The sequence below is a fragment of the Oryctolagus cuniculus genome, chromosome 2 (genome assembly GCF_964237555.1).
Source record: "Oryctolagus cuniculus chromosome 2, mOryCun1.1, whole genome shotgun sequence".
Classification (NCBI taxonomy): domain Eukaryota; kingdom Metazoa; phylum Chordata; class Mammalia; order Lagomorpha; family Leporidae; genus Oryctolagus; species Oryctolagus cuniculus.
The window spans coordinates 104,544,692-104,564,788 of record NC_091433.1 but is presented as its reverse complement, the minus strand read 5'-3'; positions in this window follow the sequence as shown (position 1 = coordinate 104,564,788).

The window sequence follows — 20,097 nt, the reverse complement described above, 5'->3', positions numbered from 1 at the left end:
CTTTGTGATGCCTGAGCCTAGCAAAGGAACCCGTCGGTTACTCCAATGCACAGTCCAGAAATTGAATAGGTGGGTTAGTGCTGTCACAGCAACTCTTTGATGTTGTTTATTTTTTCATGTAATTCACATATACAGATTTACGAACATAGTGATATTTCCAACCTCACCCTCCCTCCCACCCATGCTCTTGTCCTCCTCCTCCTTCCTCTTTTATTCCCTCTCAATTTTTACAGTGATCTAATTTCAGTTTACTTTATATTCATATGATTAACCCTACGCTAAGTGCAGAGTTCAACAAATAGTAAGAAGGAAAAATAAAAAACACTGTAATCTCACAATGTGAATTCCACTTCTATACAGACAACGCTTGACTGATGGGCTGCAAGGCCCATGGAGAAGCTCCAGCTCTCTCCTTGATTCTGAGGCACATTTTATAACATTCCTTAGAAGGGTAAATCATCAGTCACCCTTAGTGGTGGTCAGAAGTACCACATTTTGAATTAAAATTCTTTTTTAAAAGAGTTACTTTTAGCTATTTATTTGAAAGGCACTGTGAGGAAGAGAGAGAGAGAGAGATGGAGAGACAGAGAGAGACAAGGATCTTCTGTCCCTGTTTCACTTCCCAAATGGCTAAAACAGCCAGGACTGGGCCATGCCAAAGCCAGGATCTAGGATCTCTCTCCTGGTCTCACAGGTGAGTGGCAGGGACTCAAGTGCTTGAGCTTTTTCCCAAGATGCATTAGTAGGAAGCTGGATCGGAAGCATATCAAACAGAACTGGACCTGGCACTACAGTATGGGATACTGGTATTGCAAGAGGCAGTTCGACCCACTGTGCCACAATGCCAGGCCCTGGAATTTATATTCTTCTTGCAACTAAAGCAGTTGTCAAGCTATTCATGCAGGAAAACAGGTTAATATATCACTGCTAGAATTTATCCATAGAGATAAATGGACAGATAGATACCTACATAGGAAATGAAGAGATAGATACATAGATACATAGATAGATACCTACATAGGAAATGAAGAGATAGATACATAGATAGATACATAATGATAGAATGAAAGATAGATATATAGATACATAAATACATAATGATAGAATGAAGAGATAGATACCTAGATACATAGATAGACACATAATGATAGAATGAAGACATAGATACCTAGATACATAGATAGATACATAATGATAGAATGAAGAGATAGATACATAGATAGATACATAATGATAGAAAAATAAGTTCCTTTGGCCTTTTCAGAGTGGAAATAGACAGTATATTTGAGCCTCTCCACCTCTTTTCCTAAAAGTCAGACTCTCTACATATGCTACTTAATACAAATTGGAGCAAAGTGATAAATGAGGTCTCTTCATATGTTCTGCTATCTAAATGGGGCTGCCACAAAACAGCTACTTAAATGACCTCTAGGTATTTTTGTTCATTCCTGTCAGTCCTTTACTTTTCTTCTAGGAAAATAAATATATACAGTTATTCAGGAAAACTCAGAAGTCGTAGGTCTTCGGCAAAATAATAAAATAAGTTTGCCCCCTTTTGTTTGCTTTTGCTGTTTTTTTAGCATGATTTGACTTACATATTCCTGATGTATTTGTATTTTTTACAGTTCTTTGCTCCCAAAAGAATGTTTCCATGACCTCTCCTACATATTAAAGTTTAGGAATAAAGTGTTTAGAAAAAGAAAATATTTTTTACCAAAATAGCTGTCCTATTGTGTACCATGCCAAATACCAAGTGTTTCATATGACCATTCATAAATATATTGGTAGTAGGTCACAGAGAGCTAGGTACAAGCCAGCGAAAGAGTCTGGTTGCTGTCATTCCTATTCTCACAAGAAAAACCTAACAAACTGAAAATCAACTCTCAGGTATTTCATAGAATCAAGGTCAAAGAACAAATCACCATCCTGAAAATTGAGGAAACAGGTGTATAAAATAATCACAGCTTACTGGCAGCACATGCCAATGTTGGAGCCAGGGACTGGTAGGAACACTTACCAAGTAATTGGCTAACTGTTGGAAACCATGTAGAAACTAGCTTGATAGATAAAAATGCTGAAGGTCACTGGGTCCTAGATTTTGTGAATTTTACCTTCAGGGGTCCACTCCAGTTTTCACATTGAATATTAGAGGAAAAAGACCCCCTCTGGAAGAGAGAGGACAAAATTAAACTATTGACATATACCTAGATCATTCACAACAAAGCCCTTCCTAAAGGAAAACTATTCTCACAGAGTCTCCCCAATGACTAGAGATTCAACTCCAGTCTCCTCTACTTTGTGATCTGGAGAAAGGGACAAGTCCAACTCAGATTCACTGAAAGATGAAGCACCCAGTCACAGCATTACACAGCATCTCCCTTTCTCCCACACCTTACCACCACATCATTAGAACTTTTGTATGAGAGTACTTCAGAAAGTTTGTGGAAATTTAATTAAAGGTAAGTTTGTTTGGGTGCAAAAAATAATCTTCTTAAATGCATAAAAAAGAGATCATCATATAGTTCATGGAAAGCACATATTATGAAAAACTGTGCATGAATTTCAAAAGTCTTTTTGCATAAAAATAAACTTATATTTGAATTCCACTTTTCCAAGAACTTTTTAAAGTACCCTCACAGAATACCAGGGGATTAAACTGAAAGAACTGTAAAACTTAGACTATTTAGGAAGGAGTCTCTAGGGAACCCCAAAGATAACAGAAGACAAAAATAAAGACATCAGAGGAAAGTTTAGCCTCTCATTTCACAGCTAAGCTATAGCAAACAACAAACACAGTTGAAATTCTACCTCTACAAACATAAAATCTCACATTAAAGTCCTGTTTATTTCAGAAATAGCCAATTTGGTTTCTAAAATAGTAATCATTATTGTGTCACAATGAATCAAGACTTAAGCCACCATTAACAATGCTGGCATTCCATACTGTAGCAGCTGTTTGAGTCTTGGTGACTCTTTTCTAATCTAGCTTCATACTAATACATTTGGGAAGTTAGCAGAAGATGGCAGAGGTACTTGGGTGCCTGCCACCATGTAGAAAAACAGGAAGAAGTTCCTGGCTCCTGACTTCAACCTGGCCCACTCCTGGCTGCTGTGACAATTTGGGGAGAGAATCAACAGATAAAAGATGCTTGTCTCTCTGTCTCTCACTGTCACTTTGCCTTTAAAATAAACAAACATTTTTTAAGAAGGCAAAATATCATAATGACAGAGCAAGCACAAGATATTTTTAGAATACCAGACCACGAATTTAAAATAAATGTGGTTAATAAGCTCAATATGCTTTAAAAAAGTGGAAAATGTGAAAGAACTAATGGGTGATATAAGCAAAATGATGGACACTCTAAGAAAGAGGGTTATTCACAGCCCAGCAATATTTTCCTAAGGATTACTAGGAGGCAAAGGACCGTTCATGCTGCCCCCCTAGTCATCATCAATGGATAACCAGCTGCGGGCTTTGTGGACCTGTGGGAGTGTAATTTCATCTGTTCCACTCAGTTGTGGGACTTCTCCAGGATTTATACACATCAAGAATATGGGCCAGCTCCGTGGCTCACTAGGCTAATCCTCCGCCTTGCGGCACCGGCACACCAGGTTCTAGTCCCGGTTGGGGCGCTGGATTCTGTCCTGGTTGCTCCTCTTCCAGTCCAGCTCTCTGCTGCAGCCCGGGAGTGCAGTGGAGGATGGCCCAAGTGCTTGGGCCCTGCACCCACATGGGAGACTGCAGCGGCCACTGAGGTGTGAACCAACAGAAAAGGAAGACCTTTCTCTCTGTCTCTCTCACTGTCCACTCTGCCTGTCAAAGAAAAAAAAAAAAAGAATAAAAACACCTCTGAAAATGCCGTTTTCCTTTCTCATTGGGAACTCCAGCAGGGGGTCCAGCAGATTTGTCAGTGCAGCCCTAGATCTATCTGGACAAGGGAGATGAGAATTGGAGATTTGTGTTGTTAGAAAGCCCTCCTTTCACAGATCAATAAATCAAGACTTCAGTTCTCTAGGAGCAAGGACCCAACAGCCATGTCACAAACCCTGACTGGAGAAAGACCTAATCTTTTTACATTAATGCTGCTCCAAGCAGAGACGGGCCACAAACCAGTTGTAAATGTCGAAGAATTTAGTTCTTCCATAAGTCAGTTCTAGATGTTATGGGACCTACTCCTGCCAATGGATTTGTGATGTGTGTATTTGTATCTTCACTTGCTTGAACTGTGTATGACCAAAGTACTGGTTAGTTAAGTAACACCCCAAGATCCCACAGTGAGTACAGGTGTGATGTGAACCCGCAGGACCTGGACTTCAAAGCCCATATTCTCCTTACCATGCACCACTGCCTTCACAGGGAGTAGAATTCTGGAGCCTACACTGGTAACTTTCTGCTGGAAATTTAAGCTGTTTTGTGTGCAGCCCTACACAAGGACTCCTGTAACCAATGGCCCTTGTGTTTTATGAATTTACATCACAGATTAATAGTGTTATTTCAAAAGATCAAATGATCATCATGCTCTCATTAATTTTTAAAATAATATTTTAGATGTCCTCAAAATTTCATATTTAATAGCTTTATTAACGGAGATACTCATATTCAGGGTATTATTAGCTGCAAACTGTATTTCTTAAACTTTTGCACTATAAAACACTAAACCATAGAAAGGGCACTTGGGAGTCCATCTGTTTTGAGTTTCCTTTCCTTTTTTAAACAAAGATTTATTTATTTGTTTATTTGAAAGGTGGAGTTACAGAAGAAAAGAGAGGAGAGAAATAAAGGGAGAGAGAGGGAGAGAGAGAGAGAGAGAGAGAGAGAGAGAGAAAGATCTACCATTTGCTGGTTCACTCCCCAAATGGCCACAAGATTCAGGATAAAGTCAGAAGCACAGAATTCTACCTTTGTCTCCAACATGAGTGGCAGGAATCTGTGTATTGGGCCATCCTCCATTTTTTCCCAGGCACATTAGCAGAGGGCTGAATAGGAAGCAGAGCTGTTCGGACTCTAACCAGCACTCTGATGTGGGATGCCATTGTCACAGAGGAAAAGAAACTTAACTTGCTGCTCTACAATGCCAGCCCCAAGTCTACTTTTCTTAATTTGCATAATCTTATAATAGAGTATTGTAACATTGTTCTCACAATCTGAAATGCAAAATACTCCAAAATCTGAAAGTTCTTGCCTGCTGACATAATGCCATAAGAGGAAAATTTCAACCAACCTCATGTGATAAATCACAATCAAAACTCAACTGCATTCAAGATGATGTATAAAATTACCTTCACGTTCAGGCTATGCATATGAGGTGCATAAAGGAAACGTAAATGGATTTCACATTCAGGACTGGGGCCCATCCTCAAGATATCTCATTATGTACAATCCCCAAATTTTCTAAAAATCAAAATTCTGAAACATTTCTGGTCCTTTCTATTTCAGACAAGGGCTACTCAACCAGTACTACTACAAAGTTGTACTTTTTCTGTTTTTCCTTAGCATTACACTATTAAGTTTCAGTATTCTTAAGCCGCTATAATGGCATCTCACAAAGACTTACACACTCCTCTCCCAGACCCTGGGAAAGCAGACTCCTACAGCCTCTCCCAGGCCTATACTTTCTGTCTCATGACTCCTTCTTTCATTGGTATTATATCAAACGTTGTTGTGTAGTTAGGAAATCTGATCCCAGAATCCCATCTGCTGAGTAAGAACTGAGCATTCTGATTTTGAGAGACTTGGTTTGCTTAGGAATTCCCGGGCAAGGTTTAATTCTTCCTATTATTTTCCTATCTGTTCAGAGACCGTTAGTATACTCCTTCCATCAAGCTGAGTGTCTATTTATTTGAAAGTCATATCTGGAGACAGAGAGAGAGAGAGAGAGAGAGAGAGAGATTTTCCATTCATTGCTTCAACCCCCAAAGAGCAGCAGTAACCAACAGCCTAGCTCAGCTTCATCTGGGCCATCTTCCACTGCTCTTCCCTGGCCATTAGCAGTGAACTGGCACAGAAGTGGAGCAGCCAGAATATGAACCAGCACCCATACAGGATGCCAACACTGCAGATGATAGCTTCATCTGCTCTCGCACAATGTTGAGTCCCTGCTGAGACTTCTTGACCCGCAGCAGAGAGGATGAAACTGCCCTTGCTTCACAAAGCGGTAGCCTTTTTTCTTTTGTCTTACCCTGATTTGAGGAGGATCATATCAATATTTTGCAGGATTCTGTCCTGGTTGCTCCTCTTCTAGTCCAGCTCTCTGCTGTGGCCCCGGAGTGCAGTGGAGGATGGCCCAGGTCCTTGAGCCCTGCACCCACATGGGAGACCAGGAGGAAGCACCTGGCTCCTGCCTTTGGATCAGCACAGTGCACTGGCTGCAAAATATTGAATGGCCCTCTTTTGATCTTGCTACCAGGACAGGAATGATGAGAGTTGCTTTGGCATCTCCCCACATCAATGCCAGCCATCCAGGACAGGCCAGAGTCTAGTCTGATGCTTTTCAGGACACTGATCTTGAAAGTAAAAAGAGCTGAATGAGAGTGCCAGGTGGAGAGAGGGGAGGCACTTTGAACCTGGACAAGGATAGACAGATTTCTTGAATTTAATTTCCGAAGTTAGTCTGTTTTTGATCAAAGCCAACGCTTGTGTCAACACTAAAAGTCAAAGGAGACCTAACACTTTTTCTGTGGTGTTCTGAAAGAAGGAAGTCAGCTTGGGCATTGTCAGTACTAAACTAGGCTTTTATAACATGCAGCATTGTTCCTTTTTCTTTAATTTTTTGACAACCAGAGTTAGACAGTGAGAGGGAGAGACAGAGAGAGAGGTCTTCCTTCCATTGGTTCATTCTCCTAATGGCCACCACGGCTGGTGTTGCGCCGATCCAAAGCCAGGAGCCAGGTGCTTCTTCCCGGTCTCCCATGGGGGTTCAGGGACCCAAGGACTTGGGTCATCCTCCACTGCCCTCCCGGGCCACAGCAGAGAGCTGGACTGGAAGAGGAGCAACTGGGACTAGAACCCACGGTGCCAGCACCACAAGTGGAGGATTAGCCAAGTGAGCCACGGCAGCACTGTTTCTATGCCCCCTTACTTGTACTTACATTGTCCATATATACAAACAAAATTTTTAAAGGATGAATTGGATTTTACAAAAAGCATCTTCATATGCCATTGAGTGGATTTTAATTCAAAGGCCATGTATTTTTCATGAAAATTGCTGAGACTAAACCAATACAACCTTAGTTAACACCTCCATAATAACATAAAGGTGCAATTGAGGAAAAAAAAAAAAACAAACACAATATCTTTGCTGTGGCTTTGAAGGAAAGTCAGTCCCCACACCACCCCCACCATCAACCAGCTCTAGCAAGTGAAAGTGACCACCCTACGCTTGGGGGAAAAATGAGTATGGTTTTCAATTCCCACCTATGTCATTCCTAAAACTCTTGGCATAAGACCTATGAGCCCAGGAGGCTGTTATTTGGTTTTTCCCATTCTGAAAATTACAGGGAGAAAATCATAGGCTGGTATCAAGTGTCCACATCTTCATCTCAAAGGGTGAATCATAAAACTATTATAAAAAGTGCATCCTGCTGCAGTGACAGCTGTCACCCCAAATCTACCCAGTGTCGAGCTGTGGCACAGTCATTAATGACTTAAATGTGAGATGCAGTTGTGGTGTTTAATGGCATGGACAAGAAACTTTTAAAAACAGCTATTGGAGGTAAAAGATCACCCTGTTGATGATGGAAAGAACAGCCTAGGGATATGAGATCATTTAAATAATTATGCAAAGTACTGTATGTTGATATTATTGCGTGGTTCTCTGTGTGTCTCTCCTAGTTGTAAGTATGTAAAGCTTAAATTGAAGGGACTACTTATTTTGCAACTATTGCTTTTGAAGTTGGTTGATGTGTTTTTATTTGCTACTTTAGAAAATGTGCAAAGTAACCTTATGAAAAGCACAAAAAAATCATAGACTTTCAAAGCAGAGGAATCTGTTTTACAAAAAAGGAAATTGAGGCTCAGAAATTAAATTTTCAGCCTTCTATTTCTACAATCAGTTAGCAACCAAAGGAGTAGAACTTAAATCTCTCTATGTTCTGTTTGGTAGTGAGTCAAATATGCCCTTGATAACTAGAGCTGGGCCTTAAAACCTTGTTGTTCTTGGGCTTTTCAGTAATGATGTCTACTATGTTGAAATTTCACCTTCAATAGTCTAATTGCCTTGAATTATGTCAGAAAACTCAGAATGTTGATGGTATGCACTCCAATATGTAAAGCCAAGAAGTTCAGAAACTGGATTTTTAACTAGACTACCATAAAATCAATCACAAAAGGAACAGAAACAGAAGTTAGGTATAGCTTGTTGAAAAAAAAATAAGTGAACCATATCAGGTTGCTGCAGAATAATCATAACAATTTTTTAAAAACCATAGAGCATACCATGGATTAAAATCCCTTTAAATCCCATGAAAGGAAAAATAAAATACAATAGTTTTGATATTCCTGACCACCAACCTCTGCCCCAATGATATCCTGAAAATGCTTTCTTCTGTTCTCAGTGCTTAAACCATTTAGAAATTGAGAGGTCAATGATGGCTATGGTCTGAATGTTTGTGTCTCCCCTAAGTATTTATGTTGAAATTTGAACCTCTAAGATAGTGATATTAGAACGTGGAACGTGGGACAGATATTTGTTGCTGCAGTAAGATGACACTTGGGATGCCTACACCACATACCAGAGTGTCTAGGTTCAAGTCCCACGTTAGCTACTCCAACTTCCTCTAATGCAGAACCCAGGAGGCAGAAGGTGATGACTCAAGTAGTTGGGTCCCTGCCATCCATGTGGTAGACCTAGATTGAGCTTCTAGATTCTAACTTCTGCCTGACTCATCTCACTGTTGCAAGCATTTGTGGAGTAGACTAGCAGATGGGAACTGTCTCTCTCTGTCTCTCTCTCCTCTGCTTTTGTCTGTTAGTTTCTTTCTTCCTCCCTCAAATAAATTAAATAAGTAACACCTAAAATTTAAAAAAGAAAACGGGGCCCTTGGGAGGTGGCCAGGCCATGGGGACCTAACCCTTCAGGAATGCTATCAGTGTCATGATCAAAGATGCCCCAGATAACTCCCTCACCCCTTGCAGTGTAGGAGGACACAAAGAGACGATATCATCTATGAAACAGTAACTTAGCCCTCATCAAACATCAACTCTGCTAGCACCCAGATAGTGGACATCCCAGGCTTCAGAATTGTGATTTAAAAATCTATTGTGTTAATAAGCTGACCAGTTTATGGTATTTTGTTACAGCATCCAGAAGAGATGAAAGCACTAATGTTTTGAGATTTAGTTTTCCCAAGCACTGTGTTAGATGCTTCTAGAGTGTGTGTTAGGCAGAGCACTTAACCTCATCTCTTTGGTTAGGCTGTTTCTTCAGCAGCTTCTAAAAGGAAAAGATGTAATAAACAACAGATTTCTAGTGGTACAGGAAAGAACCAGGAAAAAGAGGCTTTTGGAAGTGGATAGGTTACAAATTCCTGCTCATAAACAGACATTCTCCTTCTTTTCTCTTTTTCTTATTTCAAAAATCTAGTGCTTATTCCTTCTCTAGTTGATTTCCAGATATCACATGTTCTCAGCGTATTAGAAACAAAACCAGAAACCACCTTTCTTATCTATACTATGATCTTTGAATTAAACTATTTGAACATGAAATATGTGCGATCTGATTCCATAGGGTTTATTAAAGTAAATTGTCTTAGCAAATCTGTCTGTTCCATTTGATTCTGAAGAATAATTGGTTAATGAGAGAATGATTACTTTGTTCAGACATGATTACTGGAAAAATGTTTCATCCATATGTTGCTGAATAATGGGAAATTCTCCTGTGATGGGGGAACAATGATTAGAAGAAACAAGATAGCTCAAGAAAATATTCCCCAATGTGTTACTAAATTTTTTTAAACAGGCCAACTCCAAGTAAGTATAGAGTTTCTTTGTACTGTACAAGCCTGGAAATGACTAATAGGATTAAATTGTTTGTTGAAAAAGTACTAGGTAGGTTTCTTTGTTTTTTGAATCAAAGAACTGTGACTCCTTTTGATACATTATATGTTCATAATAGCTGTTCCCCATCCTATTTTCCTTTGAGTGGCATAATATAGTTCAGGTGATGGCAATAAACGAATGGAGCCATACATTTATTCTTAGAATTTTCACCGACACATTTGGTTAAGGTTCTTTCACAGGCACTGATCGCAGGATGACTTGATAAGTTAACTCTTTTGTGAACACAGGATACATGATACTGAATATTTATCAGCTTTTCTTTCATTCTAGATAGTCCGAACATTTTAAGTGACCACATAATATATCCCAAATTTCTCAAAAATCAACTAACATACAGGAAGACGGTCAGTTCATTACAACAGAGCTATTTGGACCATTTTAATTACTAAATGCAAATATGCATTATTCTGGTCTGCAGAATAATGTTTGCCCTTGCTTTGATGGTTCACTCATCAAACGCTCTACCTAAACAAAATAAAAACAAAATTCCAGTTTAAGTTTCTCACAAGTAAGGAGCCAAAGTAATTGACTCCCTTAAATTCATATCTGAATTTTTCTGCAAATAAATAATCCATGATTTTTAAGTAGAGGCACGTGGTACTCCTTGAAATATGGCACATGAGCAACATCTGAGCATGAAATAAGCATCAATGGTTAGAACTGAAGGTTACAATGAAATCAGATTACAACTATCATGATTTCTCCCATGCCCAAAGAGGGAAGGATGATAGGCATCTACTCAGAGTGGTTCACACTGAATATGAATCACAAAGGTTTCAAAGTACACACTATGTCAGTTGAGTTTTGATGAATGAGTAGAAGTTCAGCCAGGTCAACAAAAGGCAATTGTAGTGTGGACAAGGGTCTTTCAAGATGTAATATGTTCAAAGGCAGAAAGTTTGGCAAAATCAGAGGTAGCTCTGTGAAGCCTTCATACTTAATATGAACTTTGCAGTATGTAAGGTAATTAGGAAAAGGGTTGTGGAACTCAACAAAATGGGTAACATTTAAAACGTAAATGAGATATCATTAGTGAATAGAGAACAATTGGTCACATGGGACTCAAAAAGAACAACTAGAAACAAGAAACAAATGGCAAATCCAGTAGAATTCAAGGAAGCTAAATTGAAAAACAGCAAAACAAAACAAGGGTTAAAAGTGGATAAAGATTTAAGTTTTTTTATATATATATTCTGGATACTAACCTCTTAATAGATATATAGTTTTCGGGGCTGGCGCTGTGGCACAATGGGTTAAGGCCCTGGCCTGAAACGCCACCCATGTGGGTGCCGGTTCTAGTCCCAGCTGCTCCTCTTCTGATCCAGCTCTCTGCTATGTCCTGGGAAAGCAGTAGAGGATGGCCCAAGTGCTTGGAACCCTGTACCCTTGTGGGAGACCTGGAAGAAGCTCCTCGCTCCTGGCTTCAGATCGGCGCAGCTCTGGCTGTTGTGGCCATTTGGGGAGTGAACCAGCGGATGGAGAACCACTCTCAGTCTCTACCTCTCTCTGTAACTCTTTCAAATAAATAAATAAAATAAATCTTAAAAAATATAATTTTCAAATATTTTCACCCATTCTGTAGCTTTTCTCTTTCTTTTGTTGGCTGTGTATTTTACTCTGAAATAAAGGTTATTAGTTTTTTTACAATTGCATTTGTCAATTTTCCTTGTTGTTGTAGTACATGCATTTTGGGTCACTTACAAAAGATATTTGCTAAGATCAGTATCCCATAGTGATTCCCTTCTATTTTCTTCTAGCGTTTCATAGTCTCAAGGCTCACATTTAAGAGATCAATCTATTTTGAGTTGATATTTTCAATTGGTAACAGAATGGGAAGAAGAGGGTTATTTTTCATTTTCCTGAATGTGGATATCCAGTTTTACCAACATCACTTATTGAAAAAAATGTCCTTTCTTCCTTGTATGTTCTTGGTTCTGTTTCTGTTTTTATGCCAATCCCATACTGTGTTCATTATTATAGTGTTTCCCACTTGTTCTCCACTGCTACTGTAGCACTATTCAGCCATGTCATGAAATCAAGCTAAATGTCTATCTATGGATAAATGGATAAAGAAAATTTGTCCCTCTCTCTCTGTCTCTACCTCTCTCTCTCTCTACCTCTGTTTGTAACTCTGTCTTTCAAGTAAATAAAAATAAATCTTAAAAAAAAAAAAGAAAATTTGTCATACACACACACACACACACACACACATACAGTGGTGGATTACTGCTTAGCCATAAAATCCTGAAATCCTGTGACAACTTAGATGGTCCTGGAGGGAATGTTAAGTAAAGTAAGTCAGGCAGAAAAAGACAAACACTGTATGTTCTCACTCTTATATGGAATCTAAAAGAGCTGACCTCAGAAGATGAGAGTAGAATGATAATTATCAGAGACTGGGGATGATTGGAGGAAGAGTGGATGGTGAGAGGTATAGGAGCAATAGAATGTCTGGAGTCACACAGGGTAAAATGAGGCAGAGTAAAAGGATGCAGAATGGATGTAGGTTAATATTGATTAATGGAAATAATTTCAGGAGCACACATGCTACCCATTCAGCAATGGGCACAATGTAACAGTTAGCTGGGAATAACAGTTCTGCTGATCTGTGTGAGAGCAAGGTGAATATAATTACCAGTAGTGCAGCCTAGATATGTCAAAGAAGATAGTACAAAAGATTTTGAATGCATTCATCATAAAGAAATGTAAAGTTAAAGGTGATGTATATGCTAATTACCTTGAATTATGACCCAATATATTCCCAAATCAAAAAATCACTTTGTATGTATAAATATGTGAAAATATATGCCATGAAAATTAAAACCAAATTAAGCTTAAAAGTGGATCATGAGCAAGCGGTGTCCCCTCTGTCAAAAGAGATGAGAAAGGACAGAGAAATGAGGTCCAAGAGTTGGGAAAGAAGAGAGGTCACAGAGAAATTGTATACTGAAGAGAGGCCACTGAACCTTGTACTTGGGGTTTAGAGTGTTATTACCAAAAGAAAAAAAAAAAGAAAAATTTTTAAGTAGAGGTTTTAAAACATGGCCCCATAATTCTCCGATAATCCTTGCATCCAGTATTGTAGCCCTAAAGCACTGCTGTCCTTAAGAAACTAGCTGCTCCCATTCCTGGTCTCTCAAATGCTTGTACTTGGTACCCAGACATCATGCTCTAAGTCAGACCAAAGAACTTATGGAATACCAACATCCAACCTCCCACATATTTGTGAATCCTTGAATAAAAATGACCTTCCAGCTACCAGTCTATCCAACACATTGAATGGCCTGGAACAGAAATGAGATGTCCATCTAGAGTTCTGCCCAAATATCAAACTCATGAACCAAATAAATGATTGGTGTTGTTAAAAGACAAGACCATAGGTTTTAGGCAGGTTTATTACATAGCAACAGTAGCTAGAAGAGAGGGTGACAAAATTATCTGTGAATTTGTTTCTAGTAAGTTGGAAATGAAGAGGAGTTAACTTGGTGGTTTTATTATTTATTTATTTGACAGGTAGAGTTATAGACAGTGAGAGAGAGAGACAGAGAGAAAGGTTGTCAACTTTTGCATGTTGTGATGAATGTTATGCAATTATAAAGAGGAATTTCTCACTTATATAATAAAGGCATAATGCATATGTGACATTTGATTGGACTTTCTCTGTTCTACCAAATGCCCAGTCTCTGACTGGGATGGTAGGGCAATGGAATGTTTGCAGTACCACAGAGTAGAATACACAGAATAGTGTAGAATGTGTGTAGGTTGATATTAATTGATGCATATGATTTCAGGAACAAACATGTTACTCATTCAGAAAGTTAAGACATAAAGAGTCATTTCTTTAATTATTATAGAAGTGAGATTTTCTGGTGCATCAAAATATAAAATCATTATGGTCTCTGAAAGGATTAAAGGCTCTGAAGCCAAAATACAGATGTTAGCAATGTATCCAGAGATGCAAATATCTCCGGAAAATCCGGACCGTACGCATTGAGTATTGCCTAGAAACTTTAAGTTAACCAATCAGTTCTTAGCAATTCAAAGAAGAGGGAGTTAGTGACAGTTGAATATTCTGGGAGAGGGATTGTCAAACCAGGGTCCAGCAGTGAAATCTAGCCCCCCCACCAGTTTTTATATGACCCATGAGCTATGAAAGTTTTCACATTTTAAATGCTTGAAAAAAAATAATAAAACAAGATGAGTAATCCATGCCATATGGAAAAGATGTGAAATTTACATTTAAGTGTCAGCAAATAGTGTCAGTGGTCTACAGGCACACTTACTGTGTGGCTTTATCTCTGTCCACTCTTGGACTACACAATAGTCACAACCAAGAACTATAGCTGGTACAGCACAAAATATTTACTATTATGGATGTTTATGGAAAAGTTTGGCAGCCCTGAACTAGATATTTCTTTATTTTTCCTTTCATGTTTGCTTTAAATAGATTTATTTCCCTATATGTCTGTTCCCATGGACTCAAATTTGATTAACATTAACTGTGCTAAGAAATATATATTTTTTATTTTTAGAAAATAAAGTATATTTCTGAGTGGTTATTGATGTCTCTGTTTCTGAAAACACTTGGAAAAGACCCAGGCTCTTAGTTTGTGTCTACCACTGGGCTGGTATCTCCTTCACAGTTGCACAGACGGCAAGCATATGCTGTTAGTAGAAACATTTTTAAAAATCAATTTCACAAGTATTGACTGAGCGTTGGCCTTGGCATGGCAAGGAAGAGGACTTGACAAAATCCCTGTCAGCATGGAGGGTTTGTTCTTGTGACAGTAGGAAAGCACTGAAAAGATGAAGAGATAAACTGAGATTATGATAAGCCATTGGTATAAATAATAAATGGCGATGGAGAGTAATTTGGTTGGTGTGGAGGGTTTGTGAATGCAGAGGAGAATTCCTTGAGGAAATGGGTCTTAAGTTGAAGGCTGAAGGACGTAAGATTTCAGCAATGCACAAAACCTAGGAAAGAGCTCACCAGGCAAGCAAATCATAAACAAGGGACTGATGACCACCCAGAGAGGGGTCTGCAAATGGGTGGCTGAGATTCAGTGATGAGGCGGGTCCAGTGGTCAAAAGGAAAAGGAGACAGGGGATATAAGTCAGATAAATAAGGGTAGACCTTGATTTTTTGCCTTTGAAGGTTTTGATCTTCATTCCAAATACAATGGGAAGTATTTAAACCATTTTTTCATTACTACAATGAGAAATCTAATGTTATAAAGAGAAAGGTTTATTTAGCTCACAGTTTTGGAGGTTAAACTCCAACATCAGATAACTCTAATGGTGTAGCCTCCAACAGGGTAGCAACGATGGAGTAGGACATGTGAGTGGACAGAGACAGTGCATGCTTGTCTGCAACGATGTTGTATCTTATAAAGCCACCAAAGTTTAACCATGGTGCCACCACCTTAATGGCTCAATCCAATCCAGTCCCCTTCTGAATGTCACACCTACAGACACTATGATTGGATTAAGTCCCCACATTCATGATATCAGGAACACAAGACTTTGTTGATCAGTCTGTAACATATGGTCCTTTGCGGACATCCCCCATCCAAACTACTATCAAGCCATGGCAGAAAACAACAAGTAGAGTTTTAAATGGGTTTTAAATGTATGGAGAGAGTGATAGATGATCACATTTCAAAAGAATCATCCAGTTACTGTGTTTTTGTACTGATTATTTGGATGCAAGAACAGAAGAAGATAGTTTGGAGGGGGAGCTACTGCAGAAGCAGAGAAGAAATGGCAAACACTGGTCAGGATGATGGTGAGAAGTAGGAACATGAAACTTATGTTTTGGAGATAAAGCTAGAAGTTCTGAATGTAAGATATAAAAAAAGAAAAATAAGAAGAGTAAAGTTAGAGAAAAAATAAGTGTTTTGAAAATATTCCAAGTCTATTCCAAATCAGTAGATCACAATAAAAGTCAGGCTAAGGGTAGAGAGAAAACAGGTCTAGTGACATCTGAAATCACAAGGTCAGGAAAATTAGAGGGAGGTTTCTGCATATGCAATGGGAATAACTCAGCATCTAAGAGAAAGAAAGAGAACCTGGGGAGGATGCTGTGAAGATGAACCCTCCCAGATAATAGAGAAACAAACTGAGTTGACTAGCTGAAGAGCACAAAAGCTCTCAAGGAACCATTTTGCAGTAAAATTGATGAATTCATTAATAAAAAAAAAAACAGTGTTGTAGGGCCTACAAAAGAGCCCCAGAATTAGAAAACCACCATGAGTCTTCAGTACTTTGCTTTGTTTTACAGAAAACAGCCTTGCAGTTCATGACAAAGGATAGCCCTTTGAGTTGTTGATCATTGATAGATTCTGGATAATAATGGTCAATTCACATTGCATGGAAGGTTGGACTATATTTAAATACTTTTGCTGGTAGCAAGGTCAACTTACAGGCAAGAGGCAGAAGACAACTAGGCAAGCTAACACAGTGAAAATCCCATTTCCCAGGTTGAAGTCCTCCTGCTGGCTCTGAGGCTGATTCCACCATGCACATCTGTTGTTTAGTGTACATGAACATTTAGTGCCCCTGTGGCTTTTGCATAAGTTTCCACATTTCTCTAAAGCTTAGGTGCAGTTGAAACTTGAAAAAGAAAAAACTTATTTCAATATACTCTTGACATAGAACCTATAAAGTCATGCTACGTGTACTATTCAATGAATTGAAAAACTTACAAGGAAAACCAACATCTTGCTTTTGTGAAAGGGACTACAAATTTTAAAAGTGCCGAAACTCTAACATATGTATATTAGACTCTATTATATTAAATGCTATTAAACTTCTATCTGCCCAAAGATAAGATAAGAGAAGCCGAGTGATTAAGTGACTTGCCTAGGATTACAGACATAGTAAGTGGCATATCTAATACCCCAGTCCAAGTATTTTTCTTAATTAAAATCATATTTAATTGCATATTTTACTTAACTTCCATCCAGAGCTGAATTCTTGAAACAGAGAGAGTGAGGGGCCAGAGAGCCCACACACTGTGTAAAGAAGAGTCTAATTCAGAAATGATCCTAAACTTGGAAAAACATATCTCATGGATATTTAATTATATAATCACCTTCCTTGAGGAAGAAAAATAATAAATTAGAACTAAAATAACTGAACTATTTCTTATTCTTTTCTAAGCTTCTTAAAATATTCCTCTCCAGATTTCCACATCAAGAAGGCTAACCCTTCCACCATGATTCCATGTTTCCTGCTCGTCATCTCTTATACTTAAAGAGCTGCAAAATGCAGGCATGCTCTTATAATTTTGCATTCTCATTTTATCCCATCTATAGTCTCTTGTCGTCCCCGTACAACATGCAAAACCCTATTATTGTAACATCCTTTTTTGGTGTAGCAATATGCTTAAGGTTTGTTATAAAAAGTCTGAAAATGCTACTTTTCATCTCTTCATTTAGAAGCAATCAGCCTCCCTCTCACTCTGAGCTCTTACTATAGGCAACCAGGATCCAGAATTACACCATCACATCAGCTGTGTGGGAAAAACGCATTCATTGTTTCTTTTTTCGTAAGCAAAGTAGTATCTGCCAGTTAAATCCCCAGGTAGTTAGCTTTCAAACAGTCAGTTATAAAATTAGCAAATGAAACATCTGTTCCTCACTATTATTTTATAATCGCATTAATTGGCAGATGTCTTTAGGTAAAATAGAGAAAAGCATTTCAACCATTATTCATATATCCATGGGGTTATGCTTCTGGTCAGCAAATATCACACACCTAAAAGACCATTCCAGCAGGAGGCAAAGTTATATTGAACTCAGAAAGTAGTTGGCCTTCTCTCCATGCCAAACCTCCTGATAGTTGGGTCAACTGCCCACTGACAAGTGCAAATAGGATGCCCTGTTATATGACGTCGTGGAGAACCTTACCCTCGCTGCTGCCAGGTTTGGTTTTTCAATTATCATGTAGTTTGCACAAAAGCACTGTGCCAATTCAATTACTGCCTGATTAATGGAGTGTTGCAGGCTTATTTCAGGGGTCTAGCTATCTATTAATTAGCATATTGGGGCCTATACTCTACTGTTTTGTCCTGATACGCTTTGAAAAGTCCCTAGTGCAATTAAAAAACTCTAATATGCTTTAAATAGATATTTGAGAAAACACATCCAGACTTTTTTAAACTCCTTGGGGACGTTTAAGCACATCGAGATTTATTATAAGGCATCTAAAGTTCTTTAAAAAACACGTTCTCCTTTCTTCTGCCGGGTTCTGTAGTATATGCGTGTTGGGCGGTAGAATTCCTCTTTCCCAGATCTGGGGAAGGGGTAGTATCAGAACAGGTCAAGCTGGAGAGTTTCTTAAATCATAAGCTTCCTTGTGTCTTCTGGAGTTCACTTGATTAGGGCCTTCATCAAGCCCAGAGTCTTTCAAAATACCTACATTGAGTTCTGTTGATATTCAATTAAAACAAAAAACTATTAAACAGAGTTGTGAATAATATTGGATTTATTTGTACCCCTCCCACATTTTATTTTTCTGCTATAAAAATATCATCATGATTGAATACTTTCTTAGTAGACAAATAAAGAGCCACTTACTTAGTAGGTACTCTGTACCACTTTCATGTGTGAGCAGAGATGGCCTGGGAAAATGTACTCATAGCATCTCATTGGTCTTAGCAAATGCCATCTGAGAATTCAAGACATTGAAAGAAGCGAGTGGACTTAATCTGCTTGCAATAGAAGATTCCTGACAAACAAGGATGGGAGATCAAATTGGGATAGCAGATTGGGTTGCCTGTTAAGATCCTGGCTAACAGTATGAATTACATCTTTGACATTAAGGAATACTGACAGTCATAATATTATAAAAACAAGTGATATTTACAGTATATATGCAAATATAGATATATGCAGCATATTAAGTAGTCTGAATGACATATATAACATGTGTGATGCATCTAGAAGGGACATATTAAGCAATACAGATATTATGAAGGTACTTTAAAGAATCTGGGTCTGCTGGCAGTAGGTCAGAAAGCTGGGGGCCGGTGCCGCGGCTCACTAGGCTAATCCTCCACCTGCGGCGCCAGCACACCGGGTTCTAGTCCCGGTCAGGGCGCCGGATTCTGTCCCATTTGCCCCTCTTCCAGGACAGCTCTCTGCTGTGGCCAGGGAGTACAGTGGAGGATGGCCGAAGTGCTTGGGCCCTGCACCCCATGGGAGACCAGGAGAAGCACCTGGTTCCTGGCTTCGGATCAGCGCGGTGCGCCGGCTGCAGCGCGCCCACCACAGCGGCCATTTGTGGGGTGAACCAACGGCAAAGGAAGACCTTTCTCTCTGTCTCTCTGTCTCTCTCACTGTCCACTCTGTCAAAAAAAATTTGAAAAAAATAAAAAAAAGAAAGCTGAGGAGTAGAGCAGGAAAGAAGGGTGAACAGTTAGCAGGTCCTTGAGAATTCAGCAGGGAGGTGATGAAAAATAAATAGCTAGGAGGCCAGGTGATGGATTTGCCAACACATTAAGATGTGAACACACAGCTGTGTCACATGTCACCTACCAGATTTCCCACTACAAGGTAGGATGGTGGTCTGCAGCTCTGAAGCCTTCATGAAAATAATGAAATATTTGCTAATAGTGTCCTCTATGGTAGGAAGAATACTAAATTACCTTGCTCCATGGCAGCACGAATATTTCACAGTGACGATCTTACACCTCCACACGTGGCAGGTCTCCAGTGATCTTTGTGAATTAACAACATAGTCACCACCATAGGTCCAAAGAATCCCAATTCCTTTTAAAATTTTTAAAATTTGAAAGGCAGTTACAAATTGAGAGGGATGGCCACAACAGCCACGGCTGAGCCTAGTCAAAGCCAGGAGGCTGGAACTCCATCTGGGTCTCCCACATGGCTAGCAGGGGCACAAGGACTTGGGCCATCCTCTACCGCTTTCCCAGGTTCACTAGCAGAGAGCTGGATCAGAAGTGGAGCAGCAGCTGGGACTCAAACTGTAGCTCTGATATGGGATGCCAGGACATGAAATTGCATAATGTGCTGTGT